This window comes from Phyllostomus hastatus, unplaced genomic scaffold, assembly GCF_019186645.2.
Source record: "Phyllostomus hastatus isolate PE091 unplaced genomic scaffold, TTU_PhHast_1.1 phas_scaffold_21, whole genome shotgun sequence".
NCBI classification, from domain to species: Eukaryota; Metazoa; Chordata; class Mammalia; order Chiroptera; family Phyllostomidae; genus Phyllostomus; species Phyllostomus hastatus.
Genome location: NW_025334017.1, coordinates 23,624,941 through 23,640,810, shown reverse-complemented (window position 1 = coordinate 23,640,810; position 15,870 = coordinate 23,624,941). Strand labels below are relative to the sequence as shown.

Below are 15,870 nucleotides of genomic sequence, written 5' to 3'. Positions count from 1 at the left end.
GACAGGAAGCAACAATTTTGTGATTATGTTGTTAGGTGTAATAATAAGAGCAGACCCTCAAATGTTAACCCTTGGTTCCCAGGCCCAGGTAGTCTAGTTATGGAAGAAATAGCACCCTGTATGGATTGTTGATTCAAAGCATAAGAGGTCTGTCCAGAAGGTATCCAGACAAGTACTATGAAAAATAGAGACATTTATTGAAAAAGATACAAGAAACATTGTTCATAGGATAATGATGCCTCAGTCCCCTTCAAAGTGGGCATTAGGGACCTCACATAGTTCTCTCAATCACTATCAGCTGCCTCATTGTATTTTCCTGAATCTCATGGACAGTCTGATATCCCTTCCCTTTCAAAGGTGATTTTAGTTTTGGGGAAAGCCAGAAGTCTCAGGGCACCAAGTCTGGGTTGTTGGGGAAGCTGAGTCACTTGGGTGATTTGATGCAAAAAACTCTGCACGAGACATGATGCATGAGTGGGTGCAATGTTGTGATGAAGCTGCCAATCATCAGTTGCCCATAGCTGTGGCCTTCTGAATCATCCAAATAGTTTCAGCAGAGGAATGTTCAAATTAAACACAAAATTTGATGCAGATTCACTGCTCTACTCGCTCAGTCATTTTGAATGTGATGGCCACACAGTACACATGCTCACTCAATGGCGTCTACCACCCTCACTGATTAGTACAGTGAAGTCATCATTGTTCATGCATGCACATTCCAGCTCATTCTCCTTGGCTGCCAGGTTATATCGATGTTGCACAAACTCTTCTAGTTATATTAACAATGGCTGGATTTTTTCCAGACAGACCTTCTATATTACACCTTGTACCATAGTGCCAGAAACTCAAGGTGTTATATTCTAGTTGGTGACTCTCTTTGGTAGGTGATTCCACCATTCTGTTAGGCCAGTTACTTCTAGATGATGGAGTAGGTGGCAAGACCAGAGAATTTCACGGTCATAAGCCAGCTGCTATAGCTCTTTTGTTGAGAAATTAGTGCCTTGGTCAGAAGAAATGTTGGGAGGGGTATTGTGATGTTAAATTAGGCCTTGTCTAAGTATGTGGATGGTGATGCTTGCAAAAGGCAAATCCATATCCAGAATATATTCCGGTGAGGACGAATCTTTGGCCTCCTCGGTGCTGGAAGGGAACCAGTGCAATCAACCCCCAGCAGACAGCAACCTGGCCCACTGGGGCTCATTGTTCACTGCTGCTGTTGGAAGACTGAGCACCAAGTAACAAATGGTGGTAGCTGGACTTGCCATTCTGCATCTATATCTGGTGATAAAGTTAATAGACGATTTCACTAGACCAGTAAAAGAGGGATATTCACTCATTCATAGAGCTTTATGGATTTTGCTGACTATATACTCATGATCCATTCCACTGTATTCCTCTGTCTCCTGTATTTCCTGCAAAGCGGTAGCTGAATTCAGAGGTGTGATCAGACTCCGATACAATTCCTCTGGCAACACTATACGAGTGTCTTTCATCAGGAAGCATATATGTGTCCCTCTTTTTGTAATGTTCTCAATTGTTGGGGCTCAATGCTTAGATTCATTTATTTACTGGGGTTGGTAAAATGGTGATAGTTTAATTAAGACTATTGTTTTTTCATTTATCAGGTGGAATACCTTTATAAAAACTTGCTTTCCCTCATTTTCTTTTCGATCACCCCGTGGTGCAGTACATTCAGGAGAGGCAAGACAAATATTCGATTCTCCTTTATTGACCAAGTTTCACAATAATGAATTGGTTCCCTTTCATCCTCCAGAGGTGTAAATACATGCAGGACCTTGTGTACTTAAGCATATTCGATGGGTTCCATTTAATTGCAATGATCTTTTCTGAAAGCTCTAAGCCCAGTGGAAGCCTCTTCAAGTTGGCTCCTGTTTGTTTCTCCTGGATGTCCTTTGTAGATATAAGAATCCGTGGACTGAAAACTCAAGAATGGCATTTCTAGATCAGCCTTTTCTCCCACTCACTTGTGTCCTTAACTGACCAGGGACTGTGTTTTGAAGAGCAGGGCACACCCTCTATACAAAAGGGATACGTGCTTTCTGTTTACAAATATTCCTGACTTTGTATTTAGAGACCAGAGCGCCGGCTTCCTGCTGGGCCATTCTCCTCTGAAAATGAGATTGCTTTGCCAGCGTTGTCCACCTTTTCCGGAAAGATTTGATATTAATAGTTTTCTCTAGAATGATATTCTTCTATAAGGCATGTGCTCTTATCTAGTCAAATATGTGGGATAAAAATTGAAAGCAGTTGAAATCTTTTCTTTTGATTCCCCTCCCCACCCTGAAATTTTCTATGGAATCCTTTAAATGTCTGTAAATTAACTTTCGGGAAAAATATAATTAATCTTATTAACTGTGAACTTGCCTCGGGCTTTTTTGTGTGGGTAGAAGGACTTTAAATAACATGAGCTCTGACTTCGAAATTCAATTTCCTATCCTCAAAGGAAACTCATCCCTCCCCTCTCGCTAACTTGCTTTCTCTTTACCTCGAATGCTGTGTCTTCTGCTTTTATCTTGAGCTTGGACAGTTCTGAACATTTAACTCTCTCATTTCTGTTTCTGTGATAATCACTTTCTAGCAATAGAATTCCTGTAAAAAGGTTTATGATGAAAAATGGACAGAAATACTATTGACCCAGCACATGAAACAGAACCACCCACTAGAGAGAATAGAGATAGGTTTGAGAAGCTTCTGACATCAATGTCTGTAACTGTTTTCTTTCGGTTTATATCATTCATGTCTGCAGGACGGCTAATATGATTTGCATTTATAGGTATTCTTATTGTAGAAGGCTTTTCTGTACAGTTCTGTCGGATTCTCTGGCACTAGCCTGACACTCAGAGCTCTTCACAGTCTTATTACTGTCCTCTAAACCCCCAGGGACTCTACTGCCTGTTGGGTTGAGTGTGCACTTTCCACTGTGGTTCCAATTTACCTTCCCGTCTCTCCACAAGGGTAGCCCTTCAGGTCACTACAGTGGATGGATCGCCCCCATTTCCCTGGCACATCCCATGCTTTCTGGCCTTGCCTGTTGCTCTCACAGCTCCTTCTATTTGGAACGAACTTCCCTTCCATATCTCCCTGCAGAAATCCTGTTCTTTGAAATTCCCCCTCCTCCACGAATTTCTTTGTGATTCCTTCACAGGAATGATTTTTTCCTTCCTTTGGACTCCCAAGCAATTTGTTCATGGCAGTTGCTTTGTATTGTTTTGTTATGTGGATAATGATTATTGTTGCTATCATTTGTGTATTTGTCTGAGACAATCACTCACGGGGGGATAAGCAGAACGGCCATATATCCACTTGTTCCTGGGACAGTCTTACTTTCCTGCTTGTCCTATCACCTTGTCTGGTTGGCACTTACTTCTACTCAAAAGTATCGTAATTTGAACAATGCATTAAGTGGTCACCCCCGGAATATGTGACGGGAGGATTAGGGCTGCATCGTACTCATATGTGGGGCAAAGGAGTTCACAGGTTCACAGGAAGGAGCAGCCTTGAGCTGGGTGGGGACCGCTTTGCCGAGACCATCAGGAAAAGCTGAAGAGATTAGTTTTGATGCCTCCCAGAGCTGGTCCTCCTAATGGCTCTGCCTGAAGCTGTTACTTTCCCATTAGAAAGTCGGTTCCCTGAGGGTTTAATAAACAGTCTCTCCCAGCATGAAGGGGCATTGTTTCCACACCCTCGGGTCAGGGCAGCTAAGTCTTCAAAGGAAAATATGAGGGTATTGTGTGGAATATTTAGTACACATGTGAAAGGGACTGTATTTATTTATTATTTATCATCCATTCCTCTTTATTTTTAAAATTAACTTGCAGGACAGTTGACAGAATACCCAGTTCCTTCGTTTTGCTGTCTGAGCTTTCCCTCTGGTGTTTACTCCACATGCCGGGGCAAAAGTAGGTTTATAGTTGTATGTGAAACACAGTTTATTCTCGTGTTGTTATGATTAGTTATTGTGTTATCGTCCATAGGAACAACTGTAAACCTACATTTGCCCCACCTTATGGATACACGTTGGATTAAGTTGTGTTTAAGTAAGATTTATGGGTAGATGTTCACATTCTTTTTCTGAACCACTTGGATATAGGTTGGAGACATCATGATACGTTACCCCCAAATACTTCTAAAATAGGTGGGGCAGTCTTCTGCACAAACACAATGTCGTCATTACATGAACAACAATACCACAAGTCATCTAATACATAGTTCCTATAAACAGTTTTTAGGTCCAGAATCCATTTGGTCCTGTATGTCTCTTTCATCTCGTGACCTGGCACAGTCTCTCTGCCGGTTTGGGGCCGTGTGTGTGTGCATGTTTGTGTCACTGTGTGTCCGTGTCTATATGGGTATAGGTATTTGTGTGTGTATGTGTGTCTCTGTGTGCAATACATATTATTAATATGCACTATTTGAAATTCTTCCCCATCTTCCCATCAAAGAAATTTGCCTTTATCCACTCAACTTCTCCTCCTCCCCTTTCTTCTACAGAAAGTTCCATCTTTGTCAGATCTGCTGCCTGCTTTTTACAATTCAGTGATGAAGGATCTGGAGATGGGTTGATGGGCTGGCACAAGGGAGAGGGGAGAGGAGAGGGGTGTCCTTTGGAAGTCGGTTGTGGAGCTTTAGAAATTCCAGGTTTCCCGCTCTGCCCCGCCCCCCCCCCGCCCCCCACCTGGGAGCTCTGCGATGTGGAAAGGAGGCCCTCCTTGCAAAGGAGTGGAAGGAGCTTTGAAGAAATATTGCTGTGAGTCATGTATTGGATTCTCCCTGGTGTTCTTTAAGAACAAGTAGATGTTATGCTTACTTATTAGTTATTTTTAGACTATGATTCCCTAAGCGTGACATTTCCCCAGATGAGGCCTCATGGGAAGCCAGTATTTATTCTGATCATACATATCCTTTGTCTTCAAAGGAGAAAGTCTGTAGAGGGAGAAAACTTTCTTATGGTTATGACCTCATGCCTTAGAATGTCTTATGGGACTTTCGCAGTTCGCAGAGTTTTATGATCTAAACCAGGACACTTGACAGTGAAATATTTATGTCAAATATGAATATGATGGGGAAATAATTAGTCCAGGACAATACTCTTAAGCCAAAATGGTGTTAGGCAACCAAAACATAGGCACACACCTATTATTTGTATCAGAACTTATCTTGTACAAATGAATGAAAACAATAAATAGACATGAAAAAAGTGCATGCACGTACACTACTACACATAAATATTAGATTAAATAATATGAAATTAACCTCCCAAAGCAGCAACTTCATTGTTGTAACCTAATATGAAATGCCCATAATAATTTCAAACTTTTGATTGTCTGTTCTTTATTTAAGTAGTAAATTCTTTGAGAATAAAATCATTCATTTTTCATTCTGATATTTGTTTTTTGTTCATTTATTTACTAAGTACTTACTGAGCACCTACAACATGCAGGTGCGGTGCTAGAGGCTGGGGACGGATGAGTGGCACAGTGAGGGGACCTCGTTCCTGAGAGCACTGTATGAGCATTTGTGCACTATTTCCTGAATCTCGCTAGAATTTGCCCATAAATAAGTCAGCATAGTAAGTTTATGTTTGTTATTTGATGTTAAAAATCTGAAGTGCAAATTGAAGTACAAAATTATCTTGCTATCATTCTTACGGCACTCTGACACATTGATATCTGAGGACTGGGTCCCCCTCTGTACCCTTTTAAAGATTCACCTGCTCAAAGACATAACTTGATGTTTGCCACGAGGAGTTTGCCGTCTGGTAGAGTGAGAACAATGTGCGAGTGTATCAGGCAGCATGGTGCTGTGATTGAAGCCTGTTCAGGGCACAGCTGAGCTGTCAGTACGAGGGAGCCATTTAGGAGTGGGTCTGAGTGGGGGGCTAGCATATCAAGTGTATTGACATATTTGAGAAACATATATCTCAAGGATGAATGAATTAATTGAAGATGGCAAAGGAGGAAAGACCTTGCCTGTAGGTAGAGGACGGAATTTGATCAAAGGCAGCAGCTGTAAGGTGGAGAACAGGAGACAGAGACGCCCAGGAGGCGCATCTTTGATGGAAGGAGAAGAGGGGGACTATTAGATGATGTCCAGGCCCCTGGCTTGTGTGATGGGCTAGTGAGAGGAGGGGACGGTTTGGGGGGTGGGTTTGTACCTGATCAGCGATCAGTGCTGAGTGCTTGTGGGAGATCTAGCCTGACGTTACCTGAGTAACTGATTAGTTAGTGAAACCGCCTCTGAATATTGCTGATGCGTCAACACGGGATTCTTTGAGACAGCTGGAAGTGTTCAAACTGTGTGTGAAGGAGTACTTGCGTTTTACAACTGACAGATTGCTTTCTTCTGAATTACTCATGACAGACGTATTGTTTTTGTGTTTGAGAGACATTTGACTTTGTCACAGTTCTGAAAATATGTTGTTTCTGATATGTTTAGATGGTGGGTTTTCAAAAACTGTTAGCTGTTACCGCGAGGCTGCCTGTGTTTTGTTTCTTCCCATTCAGTTTCCCATTAAATACACAAGCATAACATCTGGCACCCTTCTTTTTAAGGACTTGGGAACAAGAGGCAGCGGGGATTAGACTTAGTTAGCACTTGCCACATCACCCAGCTGTAACGTTTTCACCTAGAGTTGAGTTTGAAGCTGACTGAGCCAGCCACGTCAGGGGCGGCACTGTGTTATGGTGCAGAGGGGCTGGGAGAATCCCTAACACAGCGGTGGGACATCCTGAGACACACTAGCCCATCAGTGTGTTGTCACCGAGGCAGGACTGCAGCCGGGAGGCATCCAGGCGACGGGATGACAGGCCCTGCAGAGCACTTCTCTGCTGTTTGTCCACCACAGCCCTGGCGGCTGGTATCAGCAACTCTTCCTGCTTTATTTCATTTTTCACTGACAAATCCTCTCCCGGCTGGAGAGTCATGTATTTTTAGAGTTGGAAGGGACCTTCATAATTATCTTAATTCAACCCCCCTGGCATGTTTGCAGAGGAAGAGAATGAGACACCGAGAGGTGAGGCAATTGGGTCCCGGTCGCCCAGCTAACCGGTGAACGCTGGGGCCCTCTTGGGCTCCCCGATCCGACGGGGCAGGAAGGGACCCTCTGTTCCGCCGTCTTCTAGTTTGTTAGTTGCCAGAAGTTCAACAGTCTTTCTTCCTTCGCTTTCTAAAGCCTTTTGGAAATAATCTCTCTCCTTTGAAAGAAGTGAAGACGTGTTTTACTCAGAAAACTTATTTTTTCCCCCAGATGGGTTTTTGTTCTAACCCACTGTGACTCCCCTGCAGTCTGACACGGCTTTCACGGCACAGCGTGATGGCTCCCTCGTGGCCAGCACTGCCCAGCTGGACGTGTGTGCGGCAGTCTCAGCAGAGCCCCATGTGCTTTGGAACGTGAGGCTGCCTCTCATTCAGGGAAGGACAGACGTTGGAAACTGGTCAGCAAACTGCCTGGGTCTTTAGGGTGGGGGACCCTAGGAACTTCCTGAGAAGCAACCATTTATCAAACTGAAACTTTCAACAGGATCCTTGTCTCTGGAAATTAAAAATCTCACACGTCTGTCCCAGGACTGAGCTCCCCAGTGACTCCTGAGCTCCCATGGAAGCTCGCTGCCACTGGAGGCTGGGTGTGCGGTGGACGGGGTGGCGCCTGGAGCATGGCCCGGTCCAGGGGGGATACGGGAGATTTGAAAATGACTTGTATGAGAGGAGAGGAAGAGAACTCAAGGGGTGCTTATCAGGGACGGTTTCAGCTCAATGGGGAAGGATCTGGGAGTCCTTTCCAGGTACCCCAGTGTCTACCCAGCCCTAGCTTTCTCCCCACGCCCCCCCCGCCCGCTTCCTGCCCCGCACGAAATCCTCTGTCGGGTCTGCTGTGGGGTGGCAGGGGGACAAGGCTTCGCTCTGGCTCCTCGGCTTGTCTGTGCTCTGAGGCTTGAGTTTAAAAGCTAAAAAAGCCCTTTCTCTGCTCCTGCTGGAACATCTCTTCTGTGAGGCCCTGTACATGGCGGGATCCTCCTTCCAAACAAAGAAAGGATCTCAGGGGATAAGACAAGAAGGGAGAAACATCAGTTACTGGCTCCACACCGAATCACACTGCATTTGTAAGAGCTCACTTAAGGAAGAACAGGGACTGTTCAGTGTGACAGTCTCAGCTGGAGCTGTTTCCAGGGGCAGCAGATGAATTTCGCTATGTGAACTGAGTTTGTGGAATAATGAGAAACTGTCCTGGTAGATTTTCCTCCAATCTCTGGAGTACACAGAGTTTTTTCTTGCTGTAGCAAAGCTTAATTTTGTACCAAAGTGGTCAGGGAATCCTGGAGCTCTGTGGTACTCAGGGATGATCTGTGCTGTGTATTCTCTGTCCTTCCAGGTCCGTTCTCCCCTCTTCTCTGCACTGTTCTGGGTCCCAGGGTGGGGGAGGGGTGGTCTCCCTGGGCCCTATCAGTGGGCTCCTCTGCCCTCTGGCTTCTGTTTGGATTTGGCCAATAGGAGGCACCCACATGTCCATCATTGGGTGGTTTCCTTAAGCTGGTCCATGCCTCAGAATAATCCCCTTCATAATAGCTCCCATGTGAGTGTGTAATATCTTACCTGCTGGGACTTTGAACTGATACATCATCTAATCCAATATGACCATTTTATAGATGAGGAAACTGAGGCACAGGGGGCCCACTGACTTTTCTAGTGGTGTCCTTTTCCCCTTTTCCTCCTCCTCTTCCCAGCCATGGTTGAATACTCAGAGACTGAACCCCTGTGGCCCAGGCATGCCTGTTTGGGGTGGGGAACCCCCTGGCACAAGAGTCTGCTCTGCTCTCATGTGATGATATGTTTCTAAAGAACTTCCATTTATTTGAAAAGTAGATCCTTAAAATGGTATTTTAAGTAGTATATGCATACCATAGGATATTTCTTAGTTTTAGACAGGAATGTAAAGCTGTCATATGCAACAAATGATGTAGCTGAACCTTGAGGATGTCATGCTGCGTGAAATAAGCCAGTAGTACCGCATGGTGTCACTGACATGAGGTGCTGAAGCAGTCAGACTCGTGGGAGCGAGAATGGTTATGGGGAAGGGGAAGGAGGGGGAAGGGAGCTGCTCTTCAATGGGTGTAGAGTTTCAGGTCTGCAGGATCAAATCAGTGCTGGAGATCTGCTGTACAGCGTTGTACTTCTGTTAACGGCACTGTGTTATACAGGCAGATGTGTGTCAGGAAGGCAGATCTTGCGTCATTTTTTTAACCACATAAAAAGGAGCCAGATGTATTTTAATAGGTCAAAGAAGTAGCTGGCGTCTTCTCTGGGAGGCCGATGTTCACGGGGGCATGGCTGGGCTGGCGCAAAGTCGGGAGATGCCTTCTTCCTCCAGGCCGGAAGCACCTGGTGCCAGGGCTTGGCCAGAGGCATGCGAGCTGACCTCGCCCCCCACCCTTCTCTCAGCCCCGCGCCCTGCGCACACACCTCCCCACTCCAACATGCGAGGGGTCAGGGTTTCTGGTCATGCCTCTGACCGGGTGTGAGTGAATGAGTGTGTGTGTGTGAAAGAGATTGAGATTCTTCTTCTATTAATTTTTCTAAGTTCTCTGAAGAGTCGTTATTGAGCACTCATATTTCATTGATTATAAAATTGATTATGCAATGTTTTATTTTTTTCACATTTAATTAAATTAATTTATATTTTGCATTAACTCCCTTTTAATAATAGGACCTGCAAGTAACATTCAGGGCAATACAATATTGGAAATATTATATATCAAATGTTAAGAGTTGACAAGAAATTAGAAAAACTGGGTTAATTAGATAGTACAATTCTTGATCTCTGGTTGATAGTAATGATAATTATAGCAAGTGTTTGTATTTGTAAAATACTATAGCTCCGTTTTTCAAAGGTTTGTCAGATTCATTATCTCACTTTTTGTCAATGACACGTTGAGGCAAATGTTAGGTTATTATCATTATCATCGTTATTTTCACCCCATTTCAGACAGGCAGACACTGCAGTTCAGACAGGTAGAGGCAGAGGTCGAGCCAAGGTCATCTAACCCCTAAGTAGCAGACCTGGGAGTAGGGTTCCAACTTCTTGCAAAGCTCTGTTTAATACCATCCAGCACTGCATGCATTTATTAAGTGTCACAGAAATTACAGTACCAAAAGAAACCTTTGAAGAGAAATAATGCTATTTAGACTTTCACATCCCAACTGATGGATTAGTCCTTTCTGAAACGCCAGAGGCAAGAGTGGAGAGCACAGAGGCTGAGGACCTAGCATAAGTTTCAACTCTGTTGTGTAACTAGATTTGTGATCTTTGGCCAGTTGCTTATTCTCTACTACCAAGTCATCTCATTTTACAGAAAGGAAGTGAGTGTGTTTTAGGGTTACAAGGAAGAGAATGAATGAATGTTTGTCGAGCAAAAATTATGGGCAGGCATTATCCTAGGAGATTTATATCTAATATTTCATTAAGTAAGTTATCTTTTGAAGGTTCTTCAGAAAATTGTAAAGCACCATAAAAATGCCATTTGTCTACCTATCGCCTACTTATTCATTCATTCAGTTATGACTGAAAAATTTCTTGTTCTGTGACCATTTGCTCAAGGCTTTGCCTGAATAAGTCTACAAGAGCTCTTTCAATAAGTATAAAATAAAACTTCTAAATCTTAGTGTTGCACTCCTGTTAAATTGGTAGCTATTTTTCTTTTTTATTGTTATAACAGAGCATTGTCTCTGACAGTAAGTGAGTCCTGACAATCAAAGAAATATGGTAGTGAAGGGGGAAGCCTAGTAAGTTATTAGCATGAGTCAGAAGATGAGTTGGAAAGCTAAGGTCTGAAGATTGAGTTCACTAATTGTTTTACTCAGTCAATGTTTATTAGGCATGTGCTCTGCGACCAGTGCTGGGCTGGGCACGAGGATACAGCTGTGGACAAAACAGACCCAATGCCTGGGCTCCTGGGGACAACAGGATAGACTGCATGCATGAGGTGTCAGAAGAAGCTGTGCAGGCTTCTTTGGAAGTGCCAGTAGGGGAGCTTAAGATGGTCTAGGGAGCAGGCAGCCTCATTGAGGAAGTGACACTTAGGAGGGAAGGACGAGCGGGACTTGGACAGGTGGAGGTGAGTGGGGAAGGTGAAGGCAATGCTGGCGGAAGGAGCAGCGTGCGGGAAGCCGGGAGGTGGCAAGGAGTTGTGCACTAAAGGCAGTCCAGTGCGGCTGCGGCAGGGGTGATGGTGCAGAGGCGGGGGCCAGGCTGGAGACGTTGCGGGGCATCAGGTGATGAAGGGCCTTCAAAGCCAGGGCGAGGCTCAGCCCTTCTCCCAAGGGTACGAGGAAGTTGTGGAAGGGGTTTCAGGAGGAGTGCGGTGTGCCATGCTTCTGTTTTAGAATTGTCACTCTGGCTGCTGGGCTGCAGAGTGAGAGCAGATAAAGAGAGTGTGGCAGGAATCATTCCTACTTGATTAGAGGGGTGGGAGCTGGGGTGGGCAGAAGGTATCGAGTGACGCGAGGGAATCCTGGAACAAGTAGTAGTCCTCATCGCTGATTGCATCCCCCTGATATGATACCCTCTGTTCCTAATTACCTAAAACAATAACTTTATTTTTAACAGAGTGACTTCTTCTGACCTGAAGCTTCAAGTGCTTTGAGAGATCTACTACCAGGTAAATACAGAAAATGTTTCCCTCGGTTTTATACATACCACTTTTCTCCCAAGATGTGCTAAGACCTAAATCCAACCTCTTATTTAACCCTTGCAATAGCCCTAGGAGTTATGCACTGTTTTATTTCTTATATATGAGGAAGTTGAGACACAGAGGTGAGGCCACTTGATCAGCACGCACGAAGACGTTCTTCACAGTATAAATTATAATAGCCAAAGAAAACATGTCCTGTTCAACTTGGGGCCTTCGTGCTTATGTTCCAAGCAGGCAGGCAGAGAAGGGCACACGGTCGTGTCTCCCGCCTGAGTCTGTCCAGGTAAAGAGTTTTCCTGGTTGCCTGGGGTCAGTGAATTTTGCCTTATTCTTAATGGCCACCATGAGCTGCAGAAAAGGCTGGAAAATGGATCTTTGGGTTGAGCATATTGCTGCTGCAAAAGAAATCAGGGCTGGGTTCGCTCTGGATGGAGAACTAAATGTGGACACCAGACAAACAGGGAGCTAAATATCAGCTTTCCTCCCAGCGGTCCTGAATTAGAGAATGAGCTCAAATTATGGACAGGATCAGCTGTAATCAGACCTTCTATTGCATTTGTTGCTGAAATCTTTCATGGAAAAGAAAACCACATGGTGCTGAGGATGGAAATAGAGAGAAGGAAGGTTCCCAGACCTGCCTCCATGCACTCGCCCTCACCCAGTCTGAACAGTCCATGGAGCTGCTCCCTTGAGGATGGGTGAGGGGTGCAGGGAAGGGTGGGAGTCATCTCCCAGTAGTTTTAAGAAGGTCAACTGTTTTGTGTTATGTGCCTAGGAAGGAACATACGACATCTTATTATACATTTTTACCTAGTGTGACAATTGTGTTATGTTTGTTTCTTTGTATATTTTCCCCAACTCCTGCTGTTCATGGCCTAGAGGTAATCTGATCTGGGAATTGAGACGGGGAGAATTCATGTGTTGAAATTGTGAAGCCTCACGAAGCAAACAGAGATGGCCTGCTTATAGATTTTAAAGAGTGGGTAGAATTGTTCCAGGCGGAGAAGAAGGGTGATTTAGGGTGAATCAACAGCACGGGCTTCAGGCAGTGTAGTGACTTCCAGCTGTTTCAGAAGCTTGTTGAAGTGTTCTTCACAGGGTCCCCCTGCATGTCTGCAGACACACACGCACACACACATACACACGCAAACTGCGGCAGCTCGCTGCACCTGCAGGGGGTTGGTGCCCTTGCGTGCAGCGGGCACTGGCTTCTCCTCTCAGCTTATCATCTTTGTCTCCTACCATCACGCTGATTTGGAAAACGGCAACAACCCGCCGTGCTCCCTACCCAAGGCTCAGCTCAGGACTGTGGGTTGACAGCTAATTGTCGCTGCTGATTGCTTTGCTGACAGTGCTTTGTAGCTATTTTGGTTTTTCTTGAGTGTTTCTTAATTAGAGGAAATGACAACGTGTGCTGTCCAATCAGCCTCTTGTCAGACATTATTACATTCGCAGGGGAATCAGGCGGCATTTGGGCTGGTGCCTGCCACGCTGGTACGAGGATTGCAGCCTGAGCCGTGCCCCCCCTCAGCTCGGAGACGGGTCTGCTGCCGGCGTGAGGGAGAGCACTCGTTGCACATTCCCAGTGTGGGTTCCGACTGCCCGAGACTCTACCAGGGTCCCTGGTCAGGCAGCAGCGTCCCCCTCCCTGTGGCTGATGCCCTGAAACTTCACCCCTCACAGCGGCCATTGCCTTGACAGGACGCTTTCTTCTCCCAGGAATGAGAAGTTTCAGGGTTCCTTTGGTATCTGCCTTTGTGGCAACACGGCTCCTACTGGTGACGTTGTGGAGGGCGTTTGCCCTGCAGTGTAGGAAGTGAGATCTTACTACGTTGCTTGAATGAACAGGAAGAGCGATCTTGAGTTATAAAATAGTCCAGATTTAAAAATAACCGTGAAGACCTTTACGACTCTGCAGGCCACAGAGTAACTCCACCAGCTACTTTTTAAGGGGCCGTTCTTTCTAAGGCTCCTTCATTGAATGCCTGACTTAGAATAGCTGTGACTATTTGCACATTAACTGTGAATGAAAGTTTCAAACATCGATTTGTCAGATGAGTATGGCCCCTTCTTTTCCAATTTCGTGTGTGTGTGTGTGTGTGTGTGTGTGTGTGTGTGTGTGTGTATTAATTCATTGTTAAAAAGGTTCATTGGGCCTGCCGGGGTGCCGTCGGGCTTGCCGAAGCCCAGCCCCTGTCCTCAAGGACCTTACGTAGGAATCGGGACGTCAGCCCTCTCCAGAGGTTTTTGCTTCACTCTGGGGCGTGCGCCTGGCTATGTGGGCTCTCTCTGGGAGTGGTCAGTGTTGGAGCCAAGAGCACGGAACACAGGCTTGTCCAGGGCTGGGGAGACAAGAGCACAAAGGTGTTGAGGGTTTTATGGAGAGATTGTGAGTGTGTCGGGTTGGGCATAGAAGGAAGGGAGGCCCGTGTGTGTGTGTGTGTGTGTGTGTGTGTGTGTGTGTGGAGGCCGGAGGCAGGAGATCCCCGGGGGGGAGGGGAATGGGGAAATGGAGAGTGGGTACGCGGTGAGAGGTGTAGAATGACACGCTATCTAGCTTTTCCTGCATGTCTGTCTTGTCTCCTCAGTCAGAGTGCAGAAGGGCCAGACAGGGCATTCCCTTCGTGTCTTCTTCAGCTCACAGCACATGCTCCTCGGTGTCTCCTGAGGAAGTCAGCCCAGCTGCGGGCTGTGGGTGGATTGTGGGATCAGTGGTCAATTTTTTTATGTATATAGAAGGAATTGACGTGTACATGGGTTTGTGTATATGATGAGCTCCAACGTGATTCTGATACAGCCTGGTGGTGGTGTAAACACGCGTGGGCTCACACACACTCACACACACACATACACTATGGTGAAAAGGAACTCTCTACCATTGGGTATTCGTTCATTGCTTTCAGGTAAAGGGAAGTCACCATCTCAGGGGGACAGTCTGGGGAGACCTCAGAGAGCCCTGCCCTGTGGTGTGGTTTGGCCTCACCAGTAATGCCGAAAATACTGCCCCTTTCCACGGACCACAGTTCTCCTTCCACTCTTCGTGATTTCCTGGGCTAAGTGCCTGTGAAAGCCCAAATGAGTGACGTAAACGTCTTTCTGACCCAACTACTGTTCCTCTGCTCCACATTCAACTTTCTCTCGGGTTTAGATTTAGCTAAAAAAAATCTTCATAAAAGGCGTGTACAACTGGAGTCCCAGCAAAAACTGGAGAATACAATTTTAATGTTGGTATGAAAGCTAAAACTTCTCGATACCATTTCTATATGTACTCATATGTTTTGTAATGAACTTGCTGCTCCCAGGGCACCACGCCCACTGTGACTTCTTTGCAACGTGTCTTACATTCCCTGGCTTCCCACGTATTGGCCCAGTGCTAGGATGTGGCGGAGGCTTATAGGTGTGTGTGCTCCCGAAGCGAACGTGCCATATGTTCCATTAAAACATGCCGGCAGTGTCTCTAACGCATATTTCCTTAGGTACCATCTTAACGGTCCTTCTGCTGTGCCCCAGACACAACAGACTTGACCAGAATCATGTGGTTGCCATGGCATCCAAAGAGAGCCCTTAGAAGCTCATCAGCTTCTCCAGACAGAAGATGGTAAACTGCTCTGATAGAACATTTTCTACCTTAGAAGCTGAGGATAGACACGACATTTATCTGAAACAGCAAATGTGATTTTCAGAAGTTCTCTCAAGCATGATCTTTTATAAGATATTTGCTGAGAACTGCTCGGAGGTTATACGCTCCGGCCCTGACTGGCTGCTGCTCTCCTTTCATGTCTGATCTGGAAGCTTCTTTTTGAATAAAATAGAAATGTGAATGGCTCTAGCTAAGAAATTGCTTTGAATTTCACAGAAGAGTTGAAGTAGCTGCTCTCCTGTATTCAGGGAGAGTGAAGCAAAAAATGAGTCTGCCGTGACTAAAATGGCAGGCCTGTTTTCTTCTGTGCAGCTTCTCCCCAAACAGTTCTTTGATGTTAATCTAATTCTCATCAATCACCAACTCCAAAGCGGCCGAGCTTAGCTCTTTGAAAGGATTGCCTTTTAGAGAGTCTTATTGTCTGCAATTTCTGCCTAATGGCGAGGCCACTGAACCACTACTTTTAGCTGTAGAGTTAGTAAGCAGGGATTATTTAAGTCATTAATTTCTATTGCTTGACATGTA

General features: G+C 45.5%; 1 protein-coding gene across 2 annotated transcripts in view; it reads left to right on the top strand.

Moving 5' to 3' along the window:
- Positions 1 to 15,870, top strand: part of NCALD (neurocalcin delta) — a 339,563-nt gene that overhangs the window by 94,912 nt on the left and 228,781 nt on the right. For both annotated transcript variants that reach the window (XM_045861406.1, XM_045861404.1), the window contains exon 2: positions 11,621 to 11,672. The gene's annotated coding sequence lies outside the window, so the exon portion shown is untranslated. The remainder of the gene's footprint in view (positions 1 to 11,620; positions 11,673 to 15,870) is intronic.